Genomic DNA, 14,728 nt, shown 5'->3' on the forward strand with positions numbered 1-14,728 from the left:
GCATATATATTAGCCAGTTCTGTCTTCTGCTTCCCTATTTCTCAAACATAAGATGTGATCATCTCATTATAAGAAAAAAAATTGAGACTATGTTAAGTGATGGATGTTGACTAAACTAGGGGAATCATTGCATTATATTTCCATATATTAAATTACTGTGTTGTACACATTAAACTAGAACAGTGTTATATGTCAATTGTATCTCAGTGAGACTGGAAAAAAATGCGTTAACAGTAGCTAACCTTATAGCTCAGAATACAAATTTATAGGCTATCAAAATGGGAATGTGATTCAGGAGAAGAAATAATCTTAGCCAAATTATGAGTAAAATGACTTTCTTTCCCCTTTGTGGAGAGGTTTAGCATGTTTTGATTGCAGGAGGAATAGTTGCATCATGTTAGACGTAAATAGGATTTTGCTGTTGTCTTTATTTGGAAGTTATGTGTGGTTAAGGAAGTATATATGGAACCCAAGTTGACAAGGTAGCTTTCTATTTTGTCAGTTTGGCTAGGCTAGAACTGTTTCCCAGAATCTTCTTTCCTGTAGGATTTTGGATTAGGGTTGGCCACACGGGATATTTACTAAGATTTGGGAGTTGAATTTAAGCAGCAGCCTTTCTGGTGCTCTGAAAGTGGCTGTAGTACACCAGGACAGCCTGTGCACCTTGTTCCTGATCTGCTGGGCCAAACCCGGGCCTGCAGCTCCTCCCTCCCAGCAGACTACCTCCTTCACCTTCCTGGGCCAAGTATGAGTTCAGTCCCAGGAGTGAAGTACCACTGTCTGCAGGTCACCCACCTAATCACAGTTGGAGTAACTGAGAGCCAGACATGGGTTCCAGTCTACTCTTGCTCTCTCTTCCTTCATGTCTAGTTTTTTCTCCCCTGATGCTATCACAGCTGGCCTGTGGTAAATTACAACCCTGCAGAGACTTCTTTACCACCTGCCATAATTGTGTACCATCTAATCCCTGTTAAAAATCCCACTTTTTATACCAGAGTGATTTCGCTTCTGGGATCAAACTCAGATACACTATTTTTTTTTTTTTTTTTTTGCTTTTTGGTTAAAATTTGATAATCTAAATATACAAGTTTTCATGAGAGAAAGAAGGCTTTATCATACTTCTACTACACTTACCGTGGCCACAATTAGCTGGAGGGGAGTACCAGCTGCTCCCCAAAATGATGCATGCACTGTCCAGTTTGCTGCAGTCCCCAACTGGCCCTTTGCACTCATTTATATTTTATGCCTGATCCCAAAAGCATTTGGGTTTGTGACTCCTAGACTGGAAGCATTCTTGATAACTCTGGTCCAATTTCTGTACATTCTGTATGAAGGCCCGACATAGACCAATCAACATTTCTAGTTTGGCTGAGTGACATTAAAAAATTATTTATTCTTGAGGTGCCTGGATGGCTCAGTCAGTGGGTGTCCGACTCTTAGTTTTGGCTCAAGTCATAATCTCAGGGTCATGAGAGAGATCCCCACGTCAGGCTCTGTGTTGAGCATGGAGTCTGTTTGAGATTCTCTCTCCCTTTCCCTCTGTCCCTCCAGCTTGTGCTCTCTCTCTTGCATGCACCCACACTCAAATAAATAAGTCTTTAAAATTATTTATTCTTTATTAAAATTATTTTTCCATTCTTGGTGAGAATAGAATAATACCCATACTTCATTCACTATGAACAAGCTCAGGTATTTTTCTCAGACAGAGAACATAAGTCAATCAAACAGTATGATTGGAATTATGCTTTTTGCAAGTTTTGGGGGTGGAAGGAGCTTGAGACAATACCCAGTTGATAATTTCAAACTTTGCTCTGCTATCATCTGACTTCCTCTGAGACTCTTCTGGGCTCAGAGATGAGGCTGTGGGTCTCATCAGGTGAAGCTCCTCCATTCTATTCAACCAGAGAAGCTTCATATTTCTTGTTTCATGTTGGGTTTGTACCGAACTTTCTTTTTCTGTAAAAGAAGGACCCTCTCATTTCACAGATGAGGAAATGTAGGCACAAAGGGTCGCAGAGTTAACAACTAGCTGCTGAGTGAGGTGCAATAAGATCTCAGGACACCAAACTTCCATCTAAGGATTTAGCCATGTATTCCCTACCTCAAGAGGGGATTGGTTCATTGTGCCAAGAGAACTCCAATTATACCTCAAGAGTAGATGAATGTGGGTAGATCAGCTTCATGACCTACCCAGAAGGGGTGAAACCTAGAATTCATTGCTGGTTTCCTCCCAGCTGTGCAGCGGAGACTTCAAACCCTTATTATTAGGCTTTTGAGGCTTCTATACCATGACCTGAATGAAAAAGAAATAGAGAAACATTCAGAAGTTATTTATTTCCCTATTTAACTGAGGCAGTTTATTTTTTTCTTAAAGAAGAGGCATCTTGTTCCTTTTAAATCCACTTAGACAAAAACTAGATGTTATTGACAGAAGGCCTGTGATATGCATCTCAGGTTTTATATGGGGATTTTCATTTTGTCACATCCAGTTTAAGCCACCAGCCTAATTTAATTACAATTAATGAATCACCGTTTACCCTGAGGCAAAACCAGGTTTTCTTGCTGAAGAGGTGTTCAGTGCATAGCATTCAAATTCATGACCTAGACCTCAAATTAACGGGCTGTCCATTAAGAATGGATGAGTGGCTTTGAAGACTGCATTTATCAGTTGTCGACAGTCTTCTCTTGCAGTCCCCAGTGGTCCCTTTGGAAGAGACAGTCAGAACCAAAAGATACTGCAAAGGGAATGACCAAGACTATCTAATGCCAAATGAGGTTTCACTAAAGAACAGCTTTGCCCTTATGGGGTGAAGTCCATGAAGTGGTAGTTAGCCCTAGGGTATGAGGCTCTGTCCCAGCAGCAGGATTTTTCTATACCCAGAAAGAAACCAGCCATCTGAGTAATTGAATCTTTCCCACAACAAGGGATGCTTCTGTCCTGCATCCAACCCCCCAGTGTCTGATTGTTGGGGAAAAGTTGAGGAACACTACTTCTAGTTACTTCAGTGAGGATTAGGTGAGTGCCTGCTATGTGCCTAAACCTCAAGATCTTTTGATAACAATCCCAAGAAGTGTAGTACTATGTGTAAAATATGAGGGACACAGATGATCTTGGTCTGAGATAGGAAGGGAGTTCATCTTATAGAGTTGTCAGTCATGCCATCTTTGCCAGGGTTGATTATTCAGCTGGTCTAATTCCCTGGCTTGGTGACCCTTTCTTCATTGTATTACTCATTGGTCAAAGAGGGTACCATTCTAGGAGAGCAAAGGGTCATCTTAGGTAAGTGAAGTGCTATGGGAACCATGTTTTCCTGCCTGCCCTCTGGTGGTAGAGGATTCAGAGTCTGAGACTCAGGATGTGTAAGAGTGACCCTGAAAGGTGAGAAAGCATTCTTAACACTGACTTCAGGAGTACAATGGCCATGCACAGCCAGGTCCATCCATAAGCAGGATGTGGCTCTGCTTAGAGGGGTAAGGTCTTCTCAGGAGCCAGCAGGTGTGATTACTGACAGTCAGTCTCCCCAGCACCTGCAGTCCCATATATAGCATTCACTGTAGCCGCTGCCATGGCTGGGATTCCTCTTAGTACGTAACTACTGTGCTAAATCCATTCTCACTCGGCTGCCATGCAGTTGGCTCTTTCATCTCAGTTCAGTGTGGTGGTAACTACCACAGCTGTGTGCCCTCAAAGTCCCAGCCATAGGCTCCTCACTAGCCTTCACCAGTCCCCCTGATGTCTCATGACTCCTGGGTCCCTAGCCTGTTCCCATTGCTGAAAATGGAGTTGCAACTATCTTTTTCCAGTGTCTACCCAGGTCACTGTCCTGTATTCACTCCCTGATTTGAGCAACTTCCTTTTTTATGATGGCAAATCACTCTGCTGCCTCTACCCTAATTCTCTGTAGAAGCCCTAATTGGCATACAAAGCTGAAAAGGGGGGATGCTGACCTGCATAGCTAGGGAGAAGTATGCTAACTATAAGAAATGGAGTTCATGAAGATTGAACTCAACTTCCTCCCTGATGGCATGTGATGAGTCAAGTCTGAATGTCCAATTCAATATTTGATACTTATTCATTCACTTAGTAGGACAGAGCCTACAGAATCATATGAAAGCAAATAACCTGGGTTTTGCTCTCAAAGTGCTGATCATCTCACTGAGGAGACAATCATGAACAACTACAACCATCTCTCCCCCCCCCCCCCGCCCCCGCCCCGCACACACAATTAAATGGCAAGACAATGATGCAAGGGTTGTTACAGGAAATGTCAAATGAGTGCTCTTGACCGTAAGTGTGGTATGTTTTGGGTAGAGATGGGGAGTCTGTGGGCTTGATGGTCAGAGCCCATTCTATAATATAAAAGATTTAAACTTGTTCAAAAAAGAGGGTGAGAACTTGATGAACACATTCCAGTTTGCCATGATACCATACCATCCATATTCTCTACTTATTTAATATGTGTCTAGATTTTCTTCCAGACAGACTATAAATTTTTGAGTTCAAGAACCCTCCCATTTTCCTTCTGGATCTTGCTCCTCTCACAGTGAAAAACACTGTCTTCTTGGAGTATATGCTAAAGACATGCACTGGATTGACTCAAATTAAGTCACACTCTGAGGTATTTGCCTACATAGGAAAAAATTGAAGCCGGCTTAAGTAAAAAGGGATCTTCAGGCAGCAAAGGTCACCCAGACCATCCCAGGAAATGCAAACTTTCCTGTGACATGGTCAGAAATTCTTTTTAGCTTATACCTTTCTAGTAAGACTAAAGGCATTTGTGCTAATAATTCTTATAATAATTATAATCTTATTATGGTTTCCTCCAAGGAAGGCTTGCCATAAAGCTTAAGATTCAGAGACTCTCACTCAAATAGACCCCTTCTAAATTCTTTTACCTAATAATTTTAAATTCTTTTTCTAAAAGAGGACCCTCAAAATGGTATTACCTTCATTCCTCAGGAAGTTTGGAACTTCCTCTACAGTTTATCATTTATTATCTAAGTGCTTTTTTCATGGAAGCCCAACAACAGTCTCATGAAGTAAATTCTATATAATTTAGACTTTATCAAGAGTCTCAGAGAGGTTAACTGACTTGCTCAAGGTCACACAGCAAGTTAGTAAAGATTCAACTTCTATAAATAAGTTTCAGAGCAGAGATGAGATATTCTTATAAATTATCCAAGATTGAAGATTGAAGTCTTTTCATTTCCTCTCCCAGACAGTGAAAATGAGAACACAGCTCTGAGTAACATTATGTTCTTTCAAAGCTACCCTCTGCCTGTAAGGTGAGAAGCCTGGGGTTGCGGTCCCAGGCTAGCAAAGCTCATGGGAGCAGATACCAAATGGAATTCTGTGGTTGTTTATTGGTGCTTAAAGTCTACCACATTCTCCACTTCAAACTACAGCAGCAATGGGATAGAAAACAGGGTTAGAAAAACTGACTTAATTTAAAGACATGTCTGGGGCATCGAAACTGTTTATAGTTTCTGAGTTTCATTTTGTTTTATCCTTTTTTTTTTTTTTGCTGTAGGGAAGTCAATTGTGTCTTATAGTATAGTTCTTCTGAACAGGGAAGAAGTGTGCCAACCTCCAGTCATTTGTGAAAAGTTACTCACCAAGTGTTAGTGAGCATCTACTGTGAGCTCTGCACGATGCAAGAGGCTGGCTGAGACCTAGTCATGAGCATGGCAGAGTCGTGGCTATGTAGGAAACAGTATCTCTGCAAACCTTTAGGCCTCAGATCCCATCAGAAAACCAGAAACAGGGGCGGAAGTCCTGCATGCGGGGGCCATATGTCCAAGGCCCTCAAATGTACATTTCTGGTCTTTTCTTAAAGTGAGGTTTTAGAATCATATCATGATATGATTGAAAAGAGACATTGATAATAGATCTTGAAACGTGTATTCTGTTTCCAGATGGAGAGGGAGAAGAAGACTCCCCACTGAGCAGGGAGCCCAACATGATGCTCCAAGTGGGGCTCAGTCCCAGAACCCTGAGATCATGACCTGAGCTGAAGGCAGACACTTAACTGACTGAGCCACGCAAGCACCCTTGTGCCACTAAAGTTTAAAGCAATCTATGATTTCTTCTCCGTGGGGAGACAGAAAAGATCAAAATAGTTCTACCAGCATTCAGATTCATGGAATTATATACTCTACATATAGCAAGCATGTTAATGAATTTCTCTAAAAAAACCCAGCTCTGTCTCTAATGGGTTTCTGACACCTAGTATCATCTCCATCTATTTCATGATTAGCTGATGGCTTGAGGGTAAGCTCCTTGTGAGCAGGTACTATGACTACCTTGTTCAATGCTAAACCCCTGGTGTGTGAGTGATATAAAGCATTAGCACCCACTAAAATATTTGTTGAATGAATGAATGAATGAATGAATGAATAAAATGAACCCCTGAAAGTGAACAACATGGAACGTGAATGACAATTTGCTTGGTAATTATGTTAAATGCTTTATACCTATTACCTTAATTCTTAACAATTCTATGATTTGAATAGATAGCTGTTGTTATCCCCATTTAATAGATGAGACAATTGAGGCTTAGTGATTTTTTTTTCAGTATCACCCTCTTTGTGTATGCTGAAACCAGCATTCAAACCCATGACTGTCTGAATCCACAGCATGAGCTTTAACCACTTAGTTCTTTTGCTTCATTACCTTTTGACATAACAATAGCAGCAATAGTAAAGATAATAATGATGGCTATGCTTATTGAATACTATCTTCTTCTTACTGCCCTTACCATTTATAAAAACTATTTTGTTAATTGCTATCAAAAGCTTTTGAAATAGGAATTACTGTTATCTTAATTTTATAGGTGGGGAAACTGAGTCTTAGAATCGTCAGACCAGTCATAAGTTGTATAGATAACTTTGATTATAAATCAACAGTCACACAAATCCATGTAATTTTTTTGCAACATTTCAATGATAAAGCACACAGACCTTTCGAATAATATTCAGAGAGGCAATTTCACACCAGAAGCTTTCTCAGAGGCTGATGTCTCAAAAATGAGAGCCCCTCTGTTTCTGGGAGCTTTTGTGTTACTTCCAACAATTATTTTTCATTTCCCACTGCTGAGCAAGCCAATAATTGGTGCCTTCGCATCTAGTTGCTCTCCGGATGACAAATCACATTACTCTGAATTCCCCATTGCTTTTGAACTCTCTCCAAGGCCAGTGGTCAAAAAAAAAAAAAAAAAGAAACTTTGATCACCTGTGTTCATAACAGAGAGACTGGGCTTCCAAAGGCCCCTAGTTTCTGGTGGCCCATGGCTTCTGGAGGCTCCAAAGGGGGACTCAGATCAGGCAGAGACAAACCTTGAAGGTTTGGAAATATATTCATTTTTTTGTATTTTCCATAACAAAGTACCACAAACTTAGGGGCCTTAAAACAATAGAAATATGTCCTTTCCCAGAAGTCTACAATCAAGTTTCTGAAGAGTTATGCTCCCTGGGGGCTTTACTGAGGGAACATGCCCTTGCCTCTTTTTGCTTCTGGTGACTCCAGGTGTTCCTTGGCTGTGGCTGCATAACTCAGATCTCTGCCTCTGTCTTCACATGGATTCTCTTCTATCTTTTCTAAAGATGCTTGGTATTGAATTTAGAGCCCACTCAGTTAATCCAGGATGATCTCATTTCAAGACTCTTAATTATTTCTGGAAAGACCCTCTTTTTAAATACAATAGTCCCCCCCTTATCTGTGGAGGAAATGTTCCAAGACCCCCAGTAGATCCCTGAAATTACAGATAGTAATAAACCTTATATATACTATGCATTTTCCTATGCACACATACATATGAAAAATATTAATTTACAAATTAGACACATAGAATTTAACAACATAACTAATAATAAAATAGAGCAATTATAACAATAAACTATAATAAAATTTATGTGTATGTGGTTTCTCTCTCAAAAATATCTTATTGTACTAACCCTTCTTATGATGATATGAGATGACAAAATGCCCAAATGTTGAGATGAAATGAGGTGAAGAGACACTGTGATGTAGTGTTAGACATACGTCAGAAGGAGGATTATCTGCTTCTGGACTGCAGTTGACCGTGGGTAAGGATAACAAACTTCAAATAAAGGGGATTATACTATAAGATCACATTCACAGGTACTGGGGTAAGAACTAGGTTGCATCTCCTTTGGGGACCACCATTCAACCCACTTCAGGGTCCATGCAGTTATATCTGTGAGCTCCAAGTTTTAGCATGGGGATGGCAAGAGGCTGAGGGATGTCCAGAAGCCCAGATTTTAAATATCTTGATGGTTACTTTCCTAGCTTTTATTTTATAAATAATACTTAAACATCTACTATGCAAGACATTAGGAACTCAGAGCTAACCTGAACTGTAAGCATTCTCTGCTTCTCAGAATCAAATCAGACAGACTGACAAGGGCACAGACACTCATGGTTCAGTATGGGATGTTCTCTAAAAGAGAGATCAAAAGGATCATGTAATGTGTTCAGGGAACATGTTGAGAAGGGAGGGCAGGCAATCTAGATTCATCTGTATTGTTGAGGAGCTTGAGGACCAGTGAGACTGAGTCGTCTAAGATCCCACAAGATGGAACCAAGGCTTGAACACAGAGCTGACAGTTGCTTTGAGTCCACATGCTTCTAGCAGATGGAAATGAAGAATTTACATCATAGGAGGTAGATCATCACATTCTTAGTGATTTTGCTTTGGATTCTAGAAAATTTTATTAGATCTGGCGAGCCATTGTGGAGGAAGTTCATTTAGACTAGTGTCTATCTAATGGTCTCACTTTGTGTCACATTAAGCTTTCTTTCTTTCTTTTTTAAGTCAAGATATAGTGGATATGGAAACCAAACTATCTTTTGATAAAAGGTTTTCAAACAACAGTGAGAGAGTCCCTGATTTGTGAACCCTTTACCAATTCAGATAGTATGGGTTAATTTTGGTATCTGAAAGAATTTTGACGTCTAAAACAACCACCCACACCTCCTTTAATAGAAGATTGTTACAAACATAAAGGAATATAATGAACTATTAGCAATAGTTTTTATGCTGCCAATTAAATGTTCTCTTGTGCATGCTTACTGCTGGATTTTCTCTGTCCTGAGACAAATGTCAAAGCAATTCTGTCAAGGAATTTCTCTGGGTCATAGTTGCTTCCTTTTGAGGGCATAATCTGGTCAAAGGGCTGTTGGTGAGATTGCTTTGAAAAATGCACAAGTTTGTTTAGCAGTTCCAAAAGGAGTTATTACTAAGATCAGTTTATGTAGATTCTAAGCTACAGCTTTTTTCTGTCAAAAGTTATTGTGGCTCTTTTTCAGATCCCATAGATAATGTCATGGAGAGAGGAGCATTGTGCTTTGTTGTTCCAACACAAAAGAGAGCATTAAAAATGGGAGAAAATATACTGCAGAAAGGAAAAGAGATAGGTGCAGCATGGAAGGTGTCCTGGTTGAGTAGAAAACATCAGAAGCCCACTGAGGATATGATAAGAGTTCAGGTAGCATAAGCCCACGTACAGTTGTAGAACCTTTGGATAAATATAGACTTGTTCCTTATATCCTGGATTTGTACTATATGAACCTCATTTCTGGTGTAGTCCAGATAGTTTCTTGAACACAGTATGCCATTCTGTTTAGTGGAGAGAAGGTCAAGTGTTGACATTCTACAGCCTGCCAGGGAAGGGGCAGTGTGTTGATCTTGGCATGAATGGTTGTCCTGAAGCCCTCAAGCATGTCGGATCCTCTCACCCTTATCTATCTCTTATCCCAGCATCATTGCAGGGACCAGTTCTCTGTGGACTCCCACCAGTTTTGCACAAATGTGAATTGGGAGCAAAGTGCTCAGGCTTGTTTCTTACCCTGGGTCTGCTACCTTGTGGGTCACCACAAGAATCCATTCATTTGACTTCCCATGTGCTACCTAGAAGTGAGGGGAGTTAACACCCCAAGTAAGGGGGTGGTTAATAACCCAACCTTTGATAAAAGGGGATAGGAGCTGATGAATGAACAGTTTCCCCTTTCTGCTCTAAGGAGGCACTTCTAAGACACATTTCCAGTGGTTTCCCAGAGAGTCCTCTGGGATGAAGCAGTCTGAATGTGATGGCCATGCAATAACACAAACCTGAATTCAAATCCCTCCTTCCCTGCTTTCATCTCCATCTTTCCTTCCTTCTCCCTGGATTTATATACCAATAATTTAGTATATGCAATGTGAGTAGTTTCACTAGGGAATTATTTTAATACCTGTTATCTGGTCATGAGGCCAACCTAAGTCTATTCTTAATATTGTCATAGCCATTTGCTTGCTTGTGCCTGGAGATTTTGGCTGCACTCTCTTTCAATGGTGTGTTTTTAATGTTTGCTCCTCACCTGGCTTTGAATCAAACACCTCCATGAGAGTTTCTAAGAAGTGATTTGGGAATAAGTTTTGTTGGGAGACTAGAGGATCTTCTCAGTTTGGTCTAGGACGGTGATGGGGATCTTTTCCTATGTGTATGTGTGTGTTTTATCAGGCTTGCCCTTGAAAAGATGTGAAATATAAGTGAAGCTTTCTGTTCATGCATATATTATTCATTTGTTTCTTCCTTCATCCATTATACAAATATTTATTAGATGTGCCAAGTACTGTTTTAAGTCCTGAAACTACTATACTAAATTACACATGGATCTTGGCTTTAGGAAGAATTTAGTCTAGAATACTGTTTCCTAAGGTGTGTTCTTCACAACCTAGTTAACCTAGTTTCACAGGGGTTTCTTTATCTCTCTCTCTCTTACTTTATCTCTCTTTCTCTCTCTTTCAGTAGGCTTCATGCCCAACTTAGGGCTTGAACTCACAACCGTGATATCAACAGTCATATGCCAAACTGACTGAGCTGGCCAGGTATCCCTAGTCTCATAGGGGTTTCTTAATAACAAATGGGAAGTGAAGTGCCACATACTAATTTTCCTTCTTAAAAATTCTCATTGTACTTTAGCCATAAAGATTCCAAAAGGTCTGGCCTATAGAAATGTTTATCTTTATTTAACTCTTTTTTTTTAAAGCTGGTATTAAAATTCTTCAGACTGAAGTTCTGGGAAGCATTGAGTATGCTGGTATAGTGATTCTCCTTTAGGATGCCTCTCCTGATGGGGCTCCAGGGATTTTTATTCTTTGGGCACTTCCCCCATACCTCCAACACTGCCACTGATCCCAGACTGGTGATGTATGATGGTGGAAACATGTCATCATACATTTGCCCAAACCCACAGAACAACACAAAGAATGAGCCCCACTACAAATTATGGACTCTTGCTATCTGGTCACACTGACCTTTAGTGCCTCACAAGAGCATGTTCATTTCCTACTCAGGGTCTTGGCACTTATTGGACACTGCCAGCAATAGTCTGCCTCCAGATATCACCTGGCCAATTCCTTGTTGTTGGCTCAAGTCTTTGCTTTATGCCATCTCTTCAGAGAGGCTGTGACCATCCATAGAATATCTCCTTATTCCTGCTCTGACCTTGCTATTGTTTCACCCTGTTTTGTTGTCTTCTTAGTACTCATTACTATTCAGAAGTATCTGGTTTACTATTCAGAAGTATCTTAGTACTCATTACTATTCATGTTTGCTTCATCTTTGCCACAAATCCTGGCATATCATAGATCCTCAATATGCATTTTTTTAACATGTGACATAGGAAGTAGAATGAATTTTAGATATAAGATTTACCCTGGGGAATCATTCAGAAAATTGCACAAGTACTTACTTTATTTATGTCCCTCTCCTTGTCACATCAAATGGCTGTGACCCACAGCATCACTGTGAGGGCAGAAACCAAATTGGTGTCATTGGTTCACAATATATCCCAGTGTCCAGCATTATGCTTGGTGCACAGTAAGTGCTCAGTAATTATCTGATGAAAAAATAATTGAGTGAATTAAAATGAATAAATGAATGAAAGACATACAAAACGATAGTATCTACTCTTGCCTATAATCTCACCAAAGTCAGTGTTTTATGTCATATTTCAAATGAAATGGTGACAACTCAGTTGTATTCTTCAATGTTTGACTCAACAGAGGCACACTAAGAAATCTTGTAGTTAATAGCATAGACTCTTTCCTCTCCAGCACTCCCTCGGTCCAACTGGTCATCATATCTCGAAGATTCTATGTCCTTAATACTTCTGTATTGACTTTAACCTCTATGTACCTCCTCTTGGCTTCCACAAGCTCTACCTTGGCTCAAGACTTCGGGCTTCTTGCCTGGGTGATCGGTCTCCCTGCTGCTGGTCTTGCCACAATCCAAACCCTCCCTGCACAGCTGCACAGCTGCATAGTGACCTTTCCAAATTGTGAATTGCATCATGTCATTCTCCTGATTAAAAAGCTTCGGTGACTCCCCTTAGTTCCTAGGATGAGGCTCAAACTTCTCCATCTCCCTTTAGTCCCATCTGCCACACCAGCAGTCACAAGACTGTAGCTCCCCATATAGCACATGAGTCCATACCTCCATGGGACACTCCTGCAGGTTCCTCAGAGGAGAATCCTCTTTTCCTGCTCATTCACCAAAACCCACAGTTCAAGCCTTCTCCCCAGAAGTGCTCCCTGGTGCTCTCCAATCCCCGCCCTACTTATTATACACACCACCCTCCACATAGCAACTTACTAGCTAAGTGACCTTGGACAATTTACTTAATCCCTATCCCAGTTTCTTTATAAAGTGAGGATAATAGAAGGATCATTGTAAATGACATGTAAAGCATTTTTTTATGTATATATATATATATTCAGGAGTTTTCATATTGTATTTAATCATAAATTAGTATTTGTTTCTCTCCTGTAGAGTATCACCTTTCTATCTTCTGCCTACCAAAACAGCTAAGCTTCAAGTTTCTGTATCATGGGGATTATTGTCCTTTCTTAGCCCAGAGAGAATAAATAGAGGTTTCCTTTGCAAAGTTTTAACTAATAGGAGACATAAACCTGGGTTTTTTAGAAGAGATAGACAGTCTTCCTAAGACAGGGCATATTTCTATAAATAAATGTGGTGCTATGTATCATTCTCACCTTGAGCCCAGAGGTGCCTGGATTAGGAATGGTGCTGGGCTGACTGCCCTGGATACCAGGGTGTGGTTGGGAGCCATAGTAGAAGGGTCCTTGTCCTACTATTGGAGCTACGTGAATGTAGCTGTTACCTTGTTTTGGTGATGTGACCAAAGACCAGGAGTCCTCCTGTATTTCCACAGCAACCTAACTATTCTTTCCTAGATTCTTATAGAATCCTAGGGAAGTGAAGGGGCTTCCTAAAACATGACTGTAATTAAAATATCACAATTCTATTAATAGAGGCTCGGAGCTGTATCTAGCTTTATTTAGAGCATAGAAAGCTTGTTTAAAGTTATTTTTTCTACCCAAATTATGTAGAACAAATAATACCCCTTCTACTTATATGTTTGTGTAACTCTGTATGTGAATGAGTGTATTAGCCTATATGCGATGATATATGTAATATGAGATGAAGGGTCGATATTAAGAGTTGCCAGATTCATAAAATAAAAATGCCAGTTGCCTATTTAAATGTAAATTCTAGATATGCATGATAAGGATTTAGAATAAGAATATCCCATGAAATATTTGGGATGTATTTATATAAAAATATTCATTGTTTATCTTAATTCAAATTTAGTTGGGCTCCTATATTTTGTTTGGTGATCCTAGCAGGTATGTATGTCTATGTGTGCATGTGTTATTATGTATGTGTGCACGTGCACATGTATGGGAGCTGAGGGCTCTGCTTACATTACCAGGTGAGTACTGTAATTGACTTTTGTCTCTTGTTTAACGTGGCTAAAGATTCAGGGAGTCCTGGAATGGGGATAAGGAGATATATTCTAAAAGCCTGGGTGGGAGAAGTTTCCCAAAATTCAGAGAGACTTCAGCTCAATAGTTGGAAGAACAAAGCTGAGAGAACTCTTAACTTCAATGAAAAGGGCCAGCTTTCAGCTATGCTTCCAGGGCCAAAGAAAGGCCTAGAAGGCTTGGAGGGATATGGAGTCTATCAATGTGTTTTAGTAAGGTGTGGTGGAAACCACATGAACCAGAGTCAAACTGTGTGTTTGCTGTGTAAGCCCACACAAGTTGTTTAACCTCTGTGAGCTTAATTTCATTGTCTGCAAAATGAAACATAAGACTCTGTAGAAATGTACATGAGGAACAGTGCCTGTCTGGCATATTACAATAATTGTGAATGTTTTCAGATTTCCTAAGATATCTTAAAACACACTGGATCAAGTCAAGCATATACAAGCTTATTTAGCCAACTTCTGTGTCCCATCCCCTTCCCACCTTTTCCTCCTTCTCAACGGGGTCAGCTTTTGATACATAATTTTAGGAGGAAAGCAACACTTAACAATGGCATCTCTTGTTTTGTATAATCAGCATACTATCTAGAAATAATGATGTTCATGCCAGGCAATAGGTGTAAGCAAAAACCGCTTCATGTAAACCAGATATTCTAGGCTCACTAGGTCTTCAGTTTTGAGAGTTTCCTTGGGTCCGCTTACATTCCTGACCTTTCTAGGTTGGGTCTCCTTGTATACAAAAGACATTTCCATAAACAAAGGCAGCCCAATTCCCTGGATAACTGTGATATTCAAGCCAGTTTATATAGACAAGTCCATTCTTAAAATCTGGGTCTAATGGGCAGGTGGACTTGCACATATATTAATTCCTCTTTC

At 40.1% G+C, this 14,728-nt stretch overlaps 1 long non-coding RNA gene across 3 annotated transcripts in view; it reads right to left on the bottom strand.

Moving 5' to 3' along the window:
- Positions 1-1,602: 1,602 nt before the first annotated feature.
- The window catches only part of LOC102151499, a 48,289-nt gene continuing 35,163 nt past the window's right edge, over positions 1,603-14,728 (bottom strand). For 2 of the 3 annotated variants that reach the window (XR_005381680.1, XR_005381681.1), the window contains 2 exons: positions 11,756-11,902; positions 1,603-2,293 (listed from right to left, as the gene is read on the bottom strand). This is a non-coding gene — a long non-coding RNA (uncharacterized LOC102151499). The remainder of the gene's footprint in view (positions 2,294-11,755; positions 11,903-14,728) is intronic. The other variant, XR_005381682.1, reaches the window with a different exon arrangement.

The sequence above is a fragment of the Canis lupus genome, chromosome 30 (assembly GCF_011100685.1).
Source record: "Canis lupus familiaris isolate Mischka breed German Shepherd chromosome 30, alternate assembly UU_Cfam_GSD_1.0, whole genome shotgun sequence".
Classification (NCBI taxonomy): Eukaryota; Metazoa; Chordata; class Mammalia; order Carnivora; family Canidae; genus Canis; species Canis lupus.